This window comes from Lynx rufus, unplaced genomic scaffold (genome assembly GCF_022079265.1).
Source record: "Lynx rufus isolate CCGP_SWC_20201006 ecotype Redwood Valley unplaced genomic scaffold, mLynRuf1.p SCAF_24, whole genome shotgun sequence".
NCBI classification, from domain to species: Eukaryota; Metazoa; Chordata; class Mammalia; order Carnivora; family Felidae; genus Lynx; species Lynx rufus.
Window position 1 is genome coordinate 966444 of NW_025814839.1, and position 18006 is coordinate 984449.

Consider the following 18006-nt stretch of genomic DNA (forward strand, 5'->3'; position numbering starts at 1 on the left):
TTTTTTTTTCCTTTTCCGTTTTTGCTTTTGTTTTAAGAAATTTAATCCACGTGCGTTGAGCGTCGACGGTACAGCATCCCCGAAGAGAATGAATTTTCCATTTTTCTGTCTTTTTGCACGAAGACAGAAACTGCTAAATGGAACAGTTAAGTTGAACGAGTACCGAAAGTGCAGTTAGTGGTCTGGGAGTGGCCGAATCGCCCTCCGCAGCGAAGGGATCTGGCAGCGCAGCGAGAGTGTCAGTTCTCAGACGCAGTTTGGAAATCGGGTGGTGTAGTAGCGTCTTCAAAGGATGCGTGTGCTGGTTCACACCAAAGGAGAAAAGGGTTCAGGGAAGGGTTGACAACCCTGACTCCATCTTGCGGCGGCCACCATTTTGTGGGGTTCCCCGACGAGCCGCCACCTCTTGAAATCATGATAAACATCCTGAGGTTTGAACACCCGGGAAGTTCCCCCATCTCATAATAGTGAGGCAAAAGAGGTCAACCGATTACTCGGCAACCAACTGAATTTCCAACTGAAATTTCTCCCTCGTTGGGGCTTTAAGCTTTAAAAACAACTCTGCGGACGGGCACACCAGCTAACTTGGACTGCCCTTCCCAGTTTGCAAACCCAAAGAAAGCTTTGACTCCTTTTCACTCGTTTATAGGCTCGCTCCTGAGGTTTTTGCTTAACAGTTTGGAGCCGAGTTTGGGATATGAAGCGACCTAGACACCTCCTGCGGATTTCTGGACCTGCAGAAGCGAGCACCGCAGCCCGGGGTTGCTTCTCTTCCGGCGGCTCCTATAATCCCGGGCTGGGAGTGGGGGATGACAGGTATGGTCCTCTCACATCCCCGACCACCCACCTTGGTAGAATTCAGGAGACTTTTCTGCTAGCAATTCAGGGAAGGATTCTTCCAACGCAGAATGGGTACCAATCTCTCAGAAAGAGCTCTTACTCACCAGCCATCTGGGGCCCAGGGAGCTGTAAGTTTCCTCAACCTGGGCTCAAATCACTAAGGATCATTTAAAACCTCCCTGGTCCCGTTGGGCGCACCTTTGGTATCCCTAAATTGGTGTATTTAAGAGCACAATTGGAAAGGTGAAACTATCATACTTCCCCAAATCAGTGGAAACCTATTTCAATTGGTACTTTTGGAAGTAGCCTCCAAAAGAACAGACTCTGCTCTGGCCTCTGCAAAAGGAAAAAAAAAACTTCAATAACCAAAGAAAGATGAAAAGGATTAGAACAACTCAATACTGAATCAAAAATGACCCACTCCTCTTCCATCCAATTCCCTCCCCCCCACTGCACGCCTTCCATTTCCTCCAGTGTATGCAGGTCTTTCCAACCTTCTTATTCTTTGAAGTTTCTCCCTCCCCAGCCTTGCCACCATCCACACTCCCAAAATTAACATCATAGCCCCTTTCAAAGTCAAACGCACTAGCCCTAATCCCAGTAATCTGGTCCTCTGACCCTCTGGTCCTAAACAGAACTTCTAAATCTTGCAAGACTTTCCTAACCCTAAAGAAAATCCCAAAGAGTTTACCCGACAACTAATTTGGACTATCAGTGCCTATAATCCAGGCCCTTCTGACCTTTACCAACTAGTGCGCATGCTTGTTGGACCAATATAGGCCCAAGAATGGGTAAATAAGGCTGGATGGGAAGACCCCCTACAGGATTTAAAATTTCCTCATAATGAGGCCCTAGAAAAAACTACTGATATAGTTGCAAATTTAGTCAAAATGATTCCCCATATGTGGGGACCTCAAAATAAATTAGAAGGCAGTACAAAATAAATAAATAAATCCTGAACCTTCCAAAAAGGAATACTTGAAATATAAACGGTGGTTCCAAAAGAACAAAAATCTCAAAAACCATTCCTTTATCAGATTTGAGGACAAAAAGGGGATTTTCCCCTTTCTCTTAGCAAACACCTATAACAATTCAGAACGAAGATGGTTTTATTCTTATAGACATTAGGGCACCTTATTCAGTCCTCAGCCGCAATTTATTTTCCAGTCCCCTGCCTCAAGAATACGAAAGCATCTGACCATGATCAGGGTGCTTAATTAGCCACCAACTATCCCATTATCTCAACCCCTAGATTTATTCTTGGCACTTAACAAGGCAACCATTCTTTTTTATGGGTGCCCTCATCCCCAGCACTTTTTTTTTTTTTCAAGTTGGCTCCATGTCCAACTTGGGGCTTGAACTCCGGACCCTGAGATCAAGAGTCACATGCTCTATAGGCTGAACCAGCGAGGTGCACCACCCCCCTTTCCCAAACACTTTTCTTAGGAAGAAATTTTTTGCAGGCTCACTGGGCCCATATTTCCTTTGACCAAAAAAATGAAATGCTATTAGATCTGCCTTCTCAAGCTTCAGAATTCCTAATTCTACTGATCTGTTCAGGACTGTCCTCCAGTCAGTCCACTGCCCCCCATTCCTAAATGCACTCCCTGATCAATTGTGGGCCACCTCTTCCACCGATATATGACACATAACCTTGGTTCCCCAATAACTATTCAAATTGATCATTAAAGGCCTCACCCAGGGGCGCCTGGGTGGCTCAGTCGGTTAAGTGTCCGACTTCAGCTCAGGGCATGATCTCGCAGTCCGTGGGTTCGAGCCCCGCGTCGGGCTCTATGCTGACCGCTCAGAGCCTGGAAGCCTGTTTCAGATTCTGTGTCTCCCTCTCTCTCTGACCCTCTCCCGTTCATGCTCTATCTCTCTCTGTCTCAAAACTAAATAAACGTTAAAAAAAATTTTTTTTTAATAAAGGCCTCACCCAATATTAAGCAGTACTTATGGCCATTATAAGAATAACTCCTGTTATCAACAAAGGATTGATCATCCCCATTACTAGTCCTTGTATTATCCCCATTTTTCCAGTTAAAGAGCTCCGTAATAGAGGAAACTATCTTGTTCAAGACCTCAGGGCAATTACCAGTACTGTCATACCCTGTCACTCTGTTGCTCCTGACTCCCACACCCTCCTTTCTAATATACCAGCTGTAACCACTGCTTTTTCTGTTGTTGCCTTACGCAGTGCCTTTTTCAGCATCCCTGTCGACCCCCAAAGTCAGTATCTTTCTACTTTTACGTGGAACAATCACCAACACATTTGGAGAATACTACCCTAGGGATATACTGAAAGCCCTACCTGTTTCTCTCAAATCTTCCATGCTGACCTACAAGATCTTGATTTCCCTGGGATATCTACACTTTGCAATATATAGATGATTTATTATTATGTTCTCCTACCTTAAAGGCCTGTGGCACTGACACTAAATGCCTTCTGAAGCAATTAGCCAACAAAGGACACAAAGTATCTAAAGATAAATGACAATTCTGTTCTGCCTCAATTCCTAGGCCACCTTTCTGCCAGATGGGCTAAAAATAGAACCAGACAGAATTACTACCTTCACCCAGTTCCCTCAACCCCAAGACTAAAAGACAATTACACGGTTTCCTGGGTCTTGCTAGATACTGTCGCCCTTGGATTCCCAAATATTTCCTCATAGCTCAACCCTTACACTAAGCCTTCCATACTACTACCACTCCAAACCTGATCCCATGTTATTTTTTTTTAAGTTTATTTGTTTATTTAAATAATCTTTATACCCAACGTGGGGCTCAAACTCTACTTGAGATCAAGAATTGCATGCTCTTGGGGCACCTCGGTGGCTCAGGTCATGATCTCGCAGTCTGTGAGTTTAAGCCCTGCATCGGGCTCTGCTGACAGCTCCAAGCCTCGAGCCTGCTTTGGATTCTGTGTTTCCTCTCTCTCTGCCCCTCCCCTGCTCGTACTCTGTCTCTCTCTCGAAATAAATAAATATTAAAAAAAGAAAAAAGAAAAAAAAAGAGTTGCATGCTCTTCCAATTGAGTCAGCGAGGTGCCTGCCTTTATATCTTTAAAAAACAGGGGTGCCTAGGTGGCTCAGTCGGTTAAGCGTCTGACTTTGGCTCAGGTCATGATCTCACTGTTCGTGGGTTCAAGTCCCACATTGGCTCTGCACTGTCAGTGCAGAGCCTGCTTGGGATTCTCTCTGCCTCTCTCTCTCTCTCTCTCTCTCTCAAAAATAAATAAATAAATTTAAAACCAACCAAACAAAAAAAACCTCACCTCTTCTGCAGCTCCAGGACACCCTAGTTACCAACTGCCTTTCTTTGTTTTTGTCCATTTGAACATCCTTTCCCAAAGGCATGGAGGCCTACAATGCCCCCAAGGGTATGGCAGTCTTCAATTAGACCCTGTGGCCAAAGGTTCACCTCCCTGCCTCCGTGCCCTGACAACCCACCTGTATACTCATTATATGAGTATACTCTATACTCATTACTGCCACCAAAAAACGAACACTAGATTCTCCCCCATAGGTATTAGGCCTACATACAGTTAGAACTCTGTTAGACTCCCACCACACACACCTGTCTGCCAGTTGACTTAGAAAATTGGAACTCTGGTTTCTTTGCTCTCCGAACGTTTTAGTCTCTCATTGTCCCCCTCTCAGTCCTTCTACCTTATGTCCCTTACCCCTCCAAAACTCAACTGAACACATCCTGTGACGGCATCCTTGTAACTGACTCATTACTTACCCCTTGATTAGACCTTCATGAAATTCCCAAATACAGATTTTGGGATTCTCTCTCTCCTTCTCTCTGCTCCTCCCTCATTTGCTTGTGTGTGCTCTCCTCTCTCTCTCAAATTAAATAAAGCTTAAAAATAAAATAAAAATGTTTTTAAAAACTTACATATTAAAACTACTTGACACCATTCTCCTTTCCTCCAGCTTATCTATTAAAAGTTCTCTCCAGCTTATCTATTAAAAGTTCAAGCCCGTTTCAAACAAGATACCCCTGAAGCCAAGGTCAATCATTATGCTGACCCGGCCACCAAAGATGTGACACTTAACTTCTGATTCACAAATGTCCATCTGTATGACATATGGGGCACAAATAAAATGGTCCTATGGGCACAATACTGTTGGAAGCCATCTCCAACTATTGCCCAACAAATATTTCAAAATGTACAATTTAGCCCCTTGCACAATCTTGGGAAACCATATCACACTGCATTAGGTCAAGTTCCTCTTCCCAGTGGGCCTTTTGACATCTGGCAAATTGATTTCATCCAGCTTCCTCAATGGTAATGATCTGTGTGTTTCTCACCAGACCAAGGCATTTCCTTGCACTCAAGCAACAGCAAAAGCAGTGGCCAGAAACCTATTAGAAAAAAATCATTCCCGATTGGGGCATTCCTTGACAGCTACACGGTGATTGAGGAACACATTTTTTTCTGGTCATACTATCTGAGAGGTCTGCAAAATCTGGCCATCTCTCAACATTTTCATTGCACCTACCATCCTCGATATTCACAGGATTAGTTGAACACTCTAATGGCATAATCAAAACTCAGTCGGCCAAACCAACCTCTGCCTTTGGTCTACCGCAGCCCACAGCTTTGCCTCTTGTCCTTTTAAATCTAAGATCTACCCCTAATGGAAGGGCTCACTTGTCTCCATTCAAAATCATCGCCGAGTGCCCTATGAACATAGTTGAGGATCCCTTGCCCTCTACTTTGTTATAAGGAGAAATTCTTCAGTACAGAATATATATGGAAGGCCAAATTTGTTCAAGATTCATTTTAAAGAGTGCTCCTGAGAGACAAAATACTCACAACCTTAAGCCTGGAGATCTAACATATTGGAGGACACATCAACTTAGAGATTCTTTACGGCTGAAATGGAAAGGACTTTATCGGGTATTGTTAACCGCCTTGTGTGCAGCAAAGCTACAAGGGGCTGACTCATGTATAGATTCATGTTTCTCATTTAAAAAGGGCTCCAGATTCTGAAAACAACTTTCAGAAACCCAGAACTGAAGGAGACAATGTCTGATCCCAAAAGCTGATACCCAAAATTTAGGATCAAGCCAGAACCCTCCTTTTACTTGAATTCTCATTTTTTTCCTTTTGTCTTGTTTCCACCATCCACCACCCAAGATAGGCCTGAAGTCATTCATGACTTCTGCCTGCTCCATTGGTTCGAGTTCTTAACTGAAGACTTCCTTATTAACTCTTAGGTTTTAATAAGACTTGACACTGGGGCACCTGGCTGGCTCAGTCGGTACAGTATGCGACTCTTGATCTTGGGGTTGTGAATTCAGACCTCACGTTGGGAATAGGGATTACTTAAAAAAATAATTTTAAAAATAATAATAAGACTTGACACCCTATAGTCTCTACCCTTTGTTCTCAACTCCTATACAAATTCAAGATGAAAAACCAGTTAACAATATTGTTACTACTAAGTTCCATCAAACAGAGAACCGCCTCTGATTGGAATACTAACTCCATTATTAAGCTGTCCCAACCATAGCCCGGGGGATTCCCCCCCACCCCCGCTGAAGAATTGTTGCGTGTCAGCATAACCCACTCAGCAGACATCCCAACCAAATACTAAATGCTCCCTTTTAACTCTTCTTCGTTCAGTAAAAATGCCCCATAGATTAGGATCATGTGCAGTGCCTCTAACCATCGCTCCTCCACCCCAGAGGCATCCTAACTCCATTGGCTTCAACCTCCTTTCCCTGTTTTGACATTATTCCTATCCCTAATTTCACTTCCTCTGTAAGATATGTCCACCTGGGACCTAGTGTGGTCTCTACAGATGTAAATCTCATCTTTGCATTAGCTGATTGCTATAATCTTATCAAACTACAACTGTTTTTTATTTTTTTCAACGTTTTTATTTATTTTTGGGACAGAGAGAGACCGAGCATGAACGGGGGAGGGGCAGAGAGAGAGGGAGACACAGAATCGGAAGCAGGCTCCAGGCTCCGAGCCATCAGCCCAGAGCCCGACACGGGGCTCGAACTCACAGACCGCGAGATCGTGACCTGGCTGAAGTCGGACGCTTAACTGACTGCGCCACCCAGGCGCCCCTTGTTTTTTAAAGATAAAAAGGCAGGTGCCTGGCTGACCCAGTCAGAAGAGCATGCAACTCTTTTTTTTTTTTAATATTTATTTATATTATTTGGAGCACCTGGGTGGCGTTCACTTCGGCTCAGGTCATGATCTCATGGGTTCATGCGTTCAAGCCCCGTGTCGGGCTCTATGCTGACAGCCCGGAGCCTGGAACCTGCTTTTAATTCTGCATCTTCCTCTCTTTGTCCCTCCCCTGCTTGCATGCTCGCTCTCTCTCTCTCTCTCTCTCTCTCTCTCTCAAAAATATTAAAAAAAATTTTTTAATAAATATTTATTTTGAGAGAGAGACAAGAGTATGAGCAGAGGAAGGAAGGACTTGGGCAAGGAAGGACTCCACTGTAATGAATTTCCCCCACCATAACTGATCAATGGGAAATGAAGAAGAGAAGGGGCCAGGGAAGGGTTGACAACCCTGACTCCATCTTGCAACAGCCACCATTTTATGGAGTTTTCCAGAGAGCAGCCACTTCCTGGAATCATGATGAATGTCTTGGTGTTTAGACACCTGGAAAGTTCCACTTGTCTCACAATACTGAGCAAAATCAGTCAGCCAGTCGCTGAGTGACCCATACCAACTGAAATTTCTCCCTCGCTGTAGTTTTAAGCCTTAAAAATAAAATAAGCCTTAAAAATACCACCTCTCCTTGTCCTCTTTGGACAGGCACACCAACTGATTTGGATTGTCCTTCTGGGTTTGCAAACCTAAATAAAGATTTGTCCTTGCTCATAGGCTCACTCCTAAAATTTTTCTTTAACAACATGAAATTTTGTACATTTTCCCAACCCCTAAATTTAATAAATTCACTTTCGACTCAAGCAAAATAGCTTTTTAAATTGAGCTTGGGGCCTTTGACTTTAGAATCATGTGGGAACTTGTTAAAATGCCATTTTCTGGGCCCCGCTGGGATCTGAGAGCTCAGAATCTCTGGAAATTTGCATCTTTTGCAAGTCCCCAAATGATTCTTGAAGCATACTAAAAGACTCCTGCCCGTTAGAGTCATGGTTAAGAAGCCCAGATTTAAAACTTGGGTGTAGGAGGGAAGAGAGAACCAGGTGGTCAATAAATATTTGTAGAACAGATGTATGCATTCTGATTATGGTATGTTTCTTTTTTCATAGGTGCTTATATTCCAGTAGATTACAACTTGATTGTGTTACACCTTGAAATTCTTCGATACAGTTGTGCTTAAATTTGATGGTGGGTGTCTGGTGGTTTTCTTAAGCCACTCATTTTCTGATTAATCCTTACAAGTGGATGATTTCTGCAACTGGTATCTTCAATGTAATCTTATCCTTAGAAGGTAAGTTTATCTCTACTAAGAACGGTATTACTGTTATCTAGTCTTCATTAAATTTAAGTTTTTATGTATTTATTTTGAGAAGCAGAGAGTGTGTGAGCTGGGATGGGGCAAAGAGAGAGGGAGAGAGAGAATCCCAAGGAGTGAGAGAGGAACCTGACCTGGGGCTCGATCCCATGAACCATGAGATCATGACCTGAGCTGAAATCAAGAGTTGAATGCTTAACTGACTGAGCCATCCGGCGTGCCCCTTTATTGAATCTTTATTTGGTAGGTGAACATAGTTTCTAAATATCTACAGCTTTCTTCGTAGTATGTTTTCTAAAAATATATTATTAATTAAAACGTATGGAGCACCTGGGTGACTCAGTCGGTTGAGCAACCAACTCTTGATTTCGGCTCAGGTCATGATCCCAAAGTTGTGGGATTGAGCCCCACATCGGGCTCTGCTCTGACAGGGTGGAGCCTGCTTGAGATGCTCTCTCTCCCTCTCTCTGCGCCTCCCCAACTTGTGTGTGCTCTCTCTCTTAAAAAAGTATTGATGGGGCACCTGGGTTGCTCAGTTGGTTAAGTGTCTGACTCTTGATTTCAGCTCATGTCTTGATCTCAGGATTGCGAGTTCAAGCCCCACATTGGGTTCCATGCTGGGCATGAAGCCTACTTAAAATTAAAAAAATAAAAATTAAAAAAAAGGAAGGAAATTCTGATCATTGCAATAATGTGGATTAACCTAGGAGACGTTGTGCTAAGTGAAATAAGCTGGCCCAAAAGAACAAATATTGTATGATTCCATTTATTTACATGAGGGACCTAGAATAGTCAAGTTCACAGAGACAGAAAGTAGAATGTTGGGGGTGTAATGTTAGTGTTTCATGGATGCAGAGGTTTAGTTCAGGAGGATGAACAAGTTCTGGAAAAGGAGGGTGATGGCTCCACAACATTGTGAATGCACCTAATGCCACTGCACTGCACACCTATGAAGAGTTGAAATCGTAAATATGCATATGTGTTTACCACGTTAAGAAAAGTTTTGTTAAATATTCATGTGCACCTCAGTAGCAACCAGCACAACCTAGCACCCAGATCTTGTTTTCTGGTATCATCCTCTAATAAAAGTAACCAGTGCCAGGGCGCCCGGGTGGCTCAGTCAGTTAAGCGTCCGATTTCAGCACAGGTCATGATCTCATGGTTCGTGAGTTTGAGTCCGCATGAGGCTCTCTGCTGTCAGCGCAGAGCTGGCTTCGGATCCTCTGTCCCCCTCTCTCTGTGCCCCTCCCCCGTTTGTACTCTCTCAAAAATAAACATTAAAAAAATAATAATAATAACCAGTGCTCCTTGGAGAAATGGCAGTTCTAGCACTGGGGCAAGAAATACACAAGGTGAGCTTGGAGCAACTTGTAGTGCCAGAAAGTAAGGAAGGGCTAAAAACAAAGCAAAACAAAAAACAATGATGATGATGTCACAGGGACACTGGAGCCACCTAAAGGCTCCCCAGCGGCCAAAGCAGATAAAGTAGTGTTCTCCCAGGTGCCCCAAATCTGAAGTTGTTCTTAAATTAAAAGCTTATAAAATGCATCTGTGTGGAGGGGCACCTGGGTGGCTCAGTCGGTTAAGCGTCCGACTTCGGCTCAGGTCATGATCTCACGATTCATGAGTTCGAGCCCCACGTCGAGCTCTGTGCTGACAGCTCAGAGCCTGGAGCTGTTTCAGATTCTGTGTCTCCCTCTCACTCTGCCCCTCCCCTGCTTGCACACTGTCTCTCTCTCTCTCAAAAATAATAAACATTAAAAAATTTAAAATACATATGCGTGTGTTTAGAAAGAAAAAAGAAGAAACCTACTACCATATTTAACAATGTGGTTGAATCTCTCAGATATGATGATGAGCAAAGAAACCGGACTCAAAGAGTACAGTCTACACATTTTAATTTATGGGAAATTCTAGGACAAGCAGCATTGACCTGTGACAATGATAAGGGTCAAAATAGAGCTTTCTTACGGGGGAAGTTATTACTGATTGGGATAGGGCATGAGGGAGTCTCCTGGAGTGCTGGGAATGTTTTATATCTTTATCTTGATGGTGGTTATAGAGTTACACGTTTATGAAAATCCATCAAGGTGTACAACAGAGATCTGTGCACCTTACCATAGAAGGTGTAACATGTTTATACCTCGATCAAATGTAAATATGTGCGTGGAAGTGTGTACATACGTGAACATCCAGGAGGCACCGTGGCTGCCAGCATGGTGGCCTCTGGCCCTTTGCGGCTGGCTGTATAAAGGTCAACTTAATTCATTCCAATTTTTAAAATTTAAAAACTTGGTTTCCCAGTCGGATCAGCCGCATTTCAAGTGCTCCATAGATGTGGCAGCTAGTGGCTCGCATATCCGACAGTGTGGATACAGAATATTTCCATCACCGTAGAAAGTTCTGTCAGACCACACTGATCTAGAGCAGTGATGTTCCATAAAAAGAGGATGTCAGCCACACGTGTCATCTTAAGTTTTATAGTAACCACATTAAAAAAGTAAAAAGAGGGGCGCCTGGGTAGCGCAGTCGGTTGAGCATCCGACTTCAGCCAGGTCACGATCTCGCGGTCCGTGAGTTCGAGCCCCAGAGTTCGGGCTCTGGGCTGATGGCTCAGAGCCTGGAGCCTGTTTCCGATTCTGTGTCTCCCTCTGTCTCTGCCCCTCGCCCGTTCATGCTCTGTCTCTCTCTGTCCCAAAAATAAATAAATGTTGAAAAAAAAAAAAGTAAAAAGAAACCAGTGAAGCTAATTTTAATCATTTATTCTAAATAGAATAAACCCAACACATTCTAAACATCATTTTAACAGGTAATCAGTAGAAGTATCATTAGAGAGACAGCTTATATTCTCATTTTTGAATTCCAGTGTGCACTTATAATTTGGTTAGGACTAGCCACATTTCAAGAGCTCGCATGCTGGTGGCTACTAGATGAGTGCGGGTGTAGGCAGGTTACATCAAGCTGCCAGCATTAGCTGTTTCTGGGGTAATGGCGGGACTGCAGGGGGAGGATCTCTCACCTCTTATATCTACTCAAGGAACATTTACAATTTTTCACAGTGAGCATATATTTACACGTGTCTTGTGTTAGTTAGGTCCTCTGGTGAGCAAAGGGTCAGACCAACTTAGGAGCGCAAAGAGGGTTAGTGGAGATACACCTGTGAGTCACAGAGAAGGAGGAAGCAACGCTGGGCAGAGAAACTCGCCTTCAGACCAGGATGCAGATTTGACATGTTAGAAAGGAAAGGAAAGAAACAGGAAGTGAGGGCCTCAGACTACAGCGTGCACTTGACCACGGAGCGGGGGAGGACCCAGAGCAGGTTGCCCCTTAGAGCTGTCCCGTGGGGGACACAAATGGTGTGGTCCTCGTCTCCCTGCTGAGCTCAGTCATCAGCTGAGAGCCCCTGGGAAGTGTGCCCTGGCAAGAATGCTGTGCGGAGTCCAAAGGTGCTGAAGCTAGAGGCAGTCAGCGAACCACAACCCTCGCACTGACCGGCCAGTGCGTTCCTTTTTTTTTTTTTTTTTTTTTAATTGTTAATTGTGGTCAGAGGAAACATAAAGTTTACCATTTAAATTCTGATTGCCATTTAATTTCTAAGCATACAGCTCCATAGTGTTAAGTGTATTTACATTGTTGTGCAACCAACCACCAGAACTTTTTTTTTTATCTTGCAAAATTAAAACTCTGTCTCCATTAAATAAAAACTCCCCCAGCCCAGCCCCCTGCTCCAGGTAACCACTGTTCTGCTTTCTGCCTCTATGGATTTCACTATTCCAGGCACCTCGTGTAAGCAGAACCATAGGACGCTTGCCTTTTTCTTTTTAATGTTTTACTTATTTTTAAGACAGAGAGAGACAGAGCATGAGTGGGGATGAGGCAGAGAGAGAGGGAGACACAGAATCTGAAGCAGGCTCTGAGCTGTCAGAACAGAACCCAAGGCAGGGCTCGAACTCACGAACTGTGAGATCATGACCTGGGCCGAAGTCAGACGCTCAACCGACTGAGCCACCCGGGCGCCCTGAGCACTTGCCTTTTTATGATTGGCTTCTTTCGCTCAGCATCACGTTCTCAGATTCATGCATGTTGTAGCAACTGTCAGAAATTCATTCCGCCGTAGGGCTAGGCTACATTCTGCTTATCCATTCATCTGTGGATGAACATTTGGGTTGCTTCCACCTTTTGGCTAGAGTAAATAATGCTGCTATGAACATGGGTATACAAAGATCTCTTCCAGATCCTGCTTTCTTTCGGCTATATGCCCGAAAGTGGAATTGTGGGATCATGTGGCTATTGTATTTTTTTTTAATGTTTTATTTATTTTTGAGACAGAGAGAAACAGAGTATGAGCAGGGGAGGGGAAGAGAGAGAGGGAGACACAGAATACGAAGCAGGCTCCAGGCCCCGAGCTGTCAGCACAGAGCTTGACGCGGGGCTTGAACCCACAAACCACGAGATCATTACCTGAGCCAAAGTCGAACGCTTAACCGACTAAGCCACCCAGGCGCCCCAGTATTTTTAATTTGTTGAGCAACACCATACTGTTTTTCACATGAGCTGCACCCTTTTACATTCCTACCAGCAAAGCACGAGGGTTCCGATTGTCCGCATCCTCTGCAAGGCTTCTTAGTTTCTGGGTTTTGTTTTTGTTTGAAGAATCCTAATGGCTGGGCGGCTTGACTGGCATTTCTCCAATTAGCGATGTTGGCTATCTTTTCATGTGCTTCTTGGCCTCTTGAAGCGTCATCTGAAAGGCATCTCTGTGACTGCCATGTCTAGCGACAGCCGACTCTTGAATGACATAGTTTTAAACTTGGCTGGTTCAGTCAGTGGAGCGGTGGAGCGTGTGACTCTTGGTCTCGGGGTTGTGAGTTCGAGCCCCACATTGTGTGTAGAGATTACTTAAAAAGAAAATCTTAAAAAAAAAAACTATGCGGGTCCACGTGGGTTGTTCTGATAAGTACAATCCTATAAATATAATTTCCTTATGTTCTTCAATAACCTTTATTTTCTCTAGCTTACTTTATTGTGAGAATACAGTATATGATACGCATAACATACAAAATATGTGTTGATTGACTACATTATTGGCAAGGCTTCCAGCCAACAATAGGCTATTAGTAGTTAAGTTTTGGGAGAATCAAAAGTTATATGTGGATTTCTGACTGCGCGTGGGGTCGGAGCCCCTACTCCTCATGTTGTTCAAGGGTCAACAGGTTCAAGGGTGATTAGAAATTAATAACACAATATTCTACAAAGCCAGCAGAAGACCTGGAGGGCAGCGTGGACCACCCTAGTTGACATTTGTGCACACGGATAGCATCTTACGCAGATCTGCCAGCACTGGGCCGGGATCATTCGTTTCTCTCAACGACTATTTGAGGAACAGATTTTTACATTCCAGGGTGGATCAAGAGCTGGGCTGGAGAGTGGGGAGGAGAATTTGATTCCCTTCTGCCAAAATTTCCTTTAATGCTTCCCTACCCACTCGGCACCCTAAATAAACATTTCACCTAAGTTAAAAAAAAAAAAGTATGCTCTTGTGCAAACAGATTCAAAACTAGTGCCCTGGGCACTGCCCTTCCTGCAACCAGATTCTTTTCTAAAGCCCTTCAACTCCTAGAGATGAAGTCACTGACCCGGGATTGCAGGCATTTAAGCCAAACTGGGAAGTCTCCAAAATCTTTGCTGTTTCCATGCATGATTTATGGGTAAGAAGACCTGGAAATAATTTAAAGAACGTGAAGAAAGCCATACTGATGTACCACCCAGGAAATAAATGGTGCCATAGGTATTCACAGGAGCGTAAGACTTAAGTCTGCTTAACGTACCAAGATAGGACCACCAGATGTTTGCTAATGGAACTTAACTGCTGGTGGGCATTAGCCTGCAAACATTTTTGGTTTTTTTAAGTGTGACCCACCCACAACTTTTGTTTTCCATGTCACTTTTTCCTTTGTTTAACCACAAGGCATGACTTTACTCTAGGATCCCTTTTGCACTTTGGTTTCTACTCAAACACAGAGGGTGGAGTGGGGGTAGTGGGGGGCTACTGCAGCTATATACACTTTTTTTTATGTTTATTTATTTTTAAGGAGAGGGAGAGACAGAGAGAGAGGGAGACACAGAATCCAAAGCGGGCTCCAAACTCTGAGCTGTCAGGGCTCCAAGCTTTGAGCTGTCAGCACAGAGCCCTACACAGGGCTTGAACTCATAAACTGTGAGATCATGACCTAAGCTGAAGTCGAACGCTTAACCAACTGAGCCACCCAGGCACCCCTATATATACTGTCTTAAATCTCAGGGGAAGAGTGTTTCTTCAATTCTTTTTAAAACTTTGGGGGCGCCTGGGTGGCGCAGTCGGTTGAGCGTCCGATTTCAGCCAGGTCACGATCTCACGGTCCCTGAGTTCGAGCCCCGCGTCGGGCTCTGGGCTGATGGCTCGGAGCCTGGAGCCTGTTTCTGATTCTGTGTCTCCCTCTCTCTCTGCCCCTCCCCCGTTCATGCTCTGTCTCTCTCTGTCCCAAAAATAAATAAAAAACGTTGAAAAAAAAATTAAAAAAAAAAACTTTGTACGGGGCACCTGGGTGGCTCAGTTGGTTGAGCGGCCGACTTCAGCTAAGGTCATGATCTTGAGGTCCGTGAGTTCGAGCCCCGCGTTGGGCTCTGCGCTGACAGCTCAGAGCCTGGAGCCTGTTTCCGATTCTGTGTCTCCCTCTCTCTCTGACCCTCCCCCGTTCATGCTCTGTCTCTCTCTGTCTCAAAAATAAATAAATGTTTAAAAAAAATTTTTTTAAACTTTGTATAATGATATATCCTTGTGACTTTTTTTAAGTTTATTTATTTGAGAGACAGAAAGAGAGAGAACAAGGGAGAGGCAAAGAGAGAGAGAGAGAAAGAGAGAGAGAATCCTAAGCAGGCTCCATGCTGTCAGCACAGAGCCTGATGTGGAGCTCAAACTCACAAACTGTGAGCTCATGACCTGAGCCCAAGTTGAGTCAGAGGATTAACTGACTGAGCCACCCAGGCACCCCTATCCTTGTGACTTTAAAAAACTTTGTTGTAAACATGTTCTACGTGTGTTACTAATCCAACTTTCCATATCTCGTTCCCCAATAATTATATGAACTTGGGAAATTTCTTATGTTTCATATTTGAGTGGTAACTAGCTTATGATAATAGCTGACATCTACTGAGCACTTACTATGTGCCAGTCACTGTTCTAAAGCACTTCACAACAATCTTATGAACTAGATTTTTTTAATGTTTGTTTATTTATTTATTTATGAAAGAGAGAGAGGGCACGCACGAGCATGGGAGGGACAGAGAGAGAGAGGGAGACACAGAATCCAAAGTAGGCTCCAGGCTGCCACCCAGACAGAGCCACCCAGGAGCCCCACAAACTAGATTTTATCCTTATCCCCATATTACAGATGGGAAAACTAAGCCCCAGAGTAGAGGCATGATTTACTTACCTAACATCACACAGCTTGCCAGTGGCAGATTCAAGTGTTCAATATCTGAATACTTGTGGTCTGGTCTAGAACCCACCCTTTTGAACACTGTACTATCATTTATTGTTTTTCAAACTTGAGCATGCATTAGAATTATCTAGAGGGCTGTGGAAACACAGATTGCTAGGACCTATTCCCCAAGTTTCTGATTCAGTGGGTCAAGAATTTGCATTGCTGAGAAGTTTCCATGCACCCCATTGCTGGTGGTCTGGGGAGAACACTTTAAGAACCGCTGTTATAACTCATAACTGTTTTCATAATTTCCCAGTGGAGAGAGAAGGGTTGAGACTGTCGAATTCTATGAGGGATCTAAGAGTTGAGATCATTAACGCTTTATAATAATAGCCAATAATAGCCAACATCCATTGATGCTTATGATGTGCTAGACCCTGGACTAGGCACTTCTCATACATTATGTCATCTAACCTTCATGCCAGTCTTGGGGAATACTTTTATTTTTTCCAGTTTCCAGTGAAGACATGTGGATTTGGAGAGATTGGGGAACTTGATCAAACTGACGTACCAGCAAGTAGCAATTGTGAGGTTCAAGTCATACTGCTCAACTCCAGAGCCCAGTTGACCACGACATTATAGACTTCGCAAATAGTAGGTGTTCTGTCTCTGTGGATTTGCCTCTTCTGGACATTTCACACAAACGGAATCATACAATAGGAGGTCTTTTGTGACTGGCTTGACTTGGTGTAACTTCCCAGTAATGAGTTATGACTTATGTGAAATGTTGTCTGTGAGAGAAGCTCATTTAGAGACTGTGCCAGAAGTTCTTAAGGGGGCTCGTCATGCAGGTACCTTCTGCCTAGCACATACCAAAATTCCAGACTCCCAGGAGGAAGCCAGTGAACTATGCTGTTTGCATGAACAATTAAGGAACACTGAGCTACTCTTTTCAGATGGGGTGGTGGGAACCCTCCCCAAACACAAGTTCCCAGATCCTAGCTAAGGCCAACCTTGAAAGCAGGATTTTCCAGTGAGAGCATTCCCGGGCCTGCTATGTTAACTGTTTTCTGCACAGATTTCGATAGGGATTATGCTGATTCTGGAGATCAGTTGGAAATGTAAGATGGAGAATATTGCCATCTTAACCATCTTGTTATAATTTATAACACATGATGTCTTTCCATTTATTTACATCTTAATTCCTCTCAATGAGATTTTGTAGTTTTCAGTGTGCAGGTCGTCTTCTTCATTTGTTAAATTTATTTTTAAATATTTTATTCTTTTTGATGCCACTGTTAAGTGGATTGTTTTCTAAATTTTATTTTCAGATTATTCCTTGCAAGTATATAGAAATGCAATTGGTTTTTGTATATGGATCTTGTATCTAGGAACCTTAGCTGTTCATTAGCTCTAATAGTTGTGTGTGTGTGTGTGTGTGTGTGTGTGTGTGTAATCTTTAGCCTGTTACTATGGTGGATGACATAGATTATCTTTTCTGAACCAGCCTTGCATCCCTGGAATAAACCCTGCTTAGTCATGGTGTATAATAATTTTTATGTAGTGCTGAATTCTGTTTGCTAATATCTTGCTAAATATTTTACATCTATTTTTACTTTACCCATGTTTTATCTAGATTTTTTTTGGTTTTTGTTTGTTTGTTTTTAAGTAGGCTCCAGGGGTGCCTGGGTGGCTCAGTCGGTTAAGTGTCCAACTCTTGGTTTCAACTCAGGTCATGATCTCACAGTTCGGTTTGTGAGATCCAGTCCCTCATTGGGCTCTACGCTGACAGCATGGAGCCTACCTGGGATTCTCTCTTTCCTTTCTCTCTGCCCTTCCCCCGCTCACACTCACGTGCTCTCTCTCTCTCTCTCTCTCTCAAAATAAATAAATAAACTAAAAAAAAAGTAGGCTCCATGACCTGAGCCTAAATCAAGAGTGCGACATTTAACCGACTGAGCCACCCAAGTGCCCTAGGTTTTTTTATTATTGCATAGTAGGAGTTCTTTGTATAATCTGGATAATAACCCCTAATAACCCCTTATCGGATTTGACTTGCAGATATATTCACGCATTCTGTAGGCTGCTTTTACACTCTGTTAATTGTGGTCTTGGACACACAAGTTTTATTTTCTTATTTTTATATATTTTTGGATGCACAAGGTGTTTTTTTAATGTTTTATTTATTTGGTTTTTATTTTTGAGAGAGAGAGAGGAAGAGAGAGCGAGCAGGGGAGGGGGAAAG

At 43.5% G+C, this 18006-nt stretch overlaps 1 long non-coding RNA gene across 1 annotated transcript; it reads left to right on the plus strand.

Annotated features, from left to right (window-relative positions):
- Positions 1 to 57: 57 nt before the first annotated feature.
- LOC124518533 (uncharacterized) lies at positions 58 to 17001 on the plus strand. The gene is made up of 4 exons (XR_006963678.1): positions 58 to 145; positions 650 to 816; positions 8093 to 8274; positions 16275 to 17001. It is a non-coding gene; the product is annotated as an uncharacterized LOC124518533 (long non-coding RNA).
- Positions 17002 to 18006: the final 1005 nt, after the last annotated feature.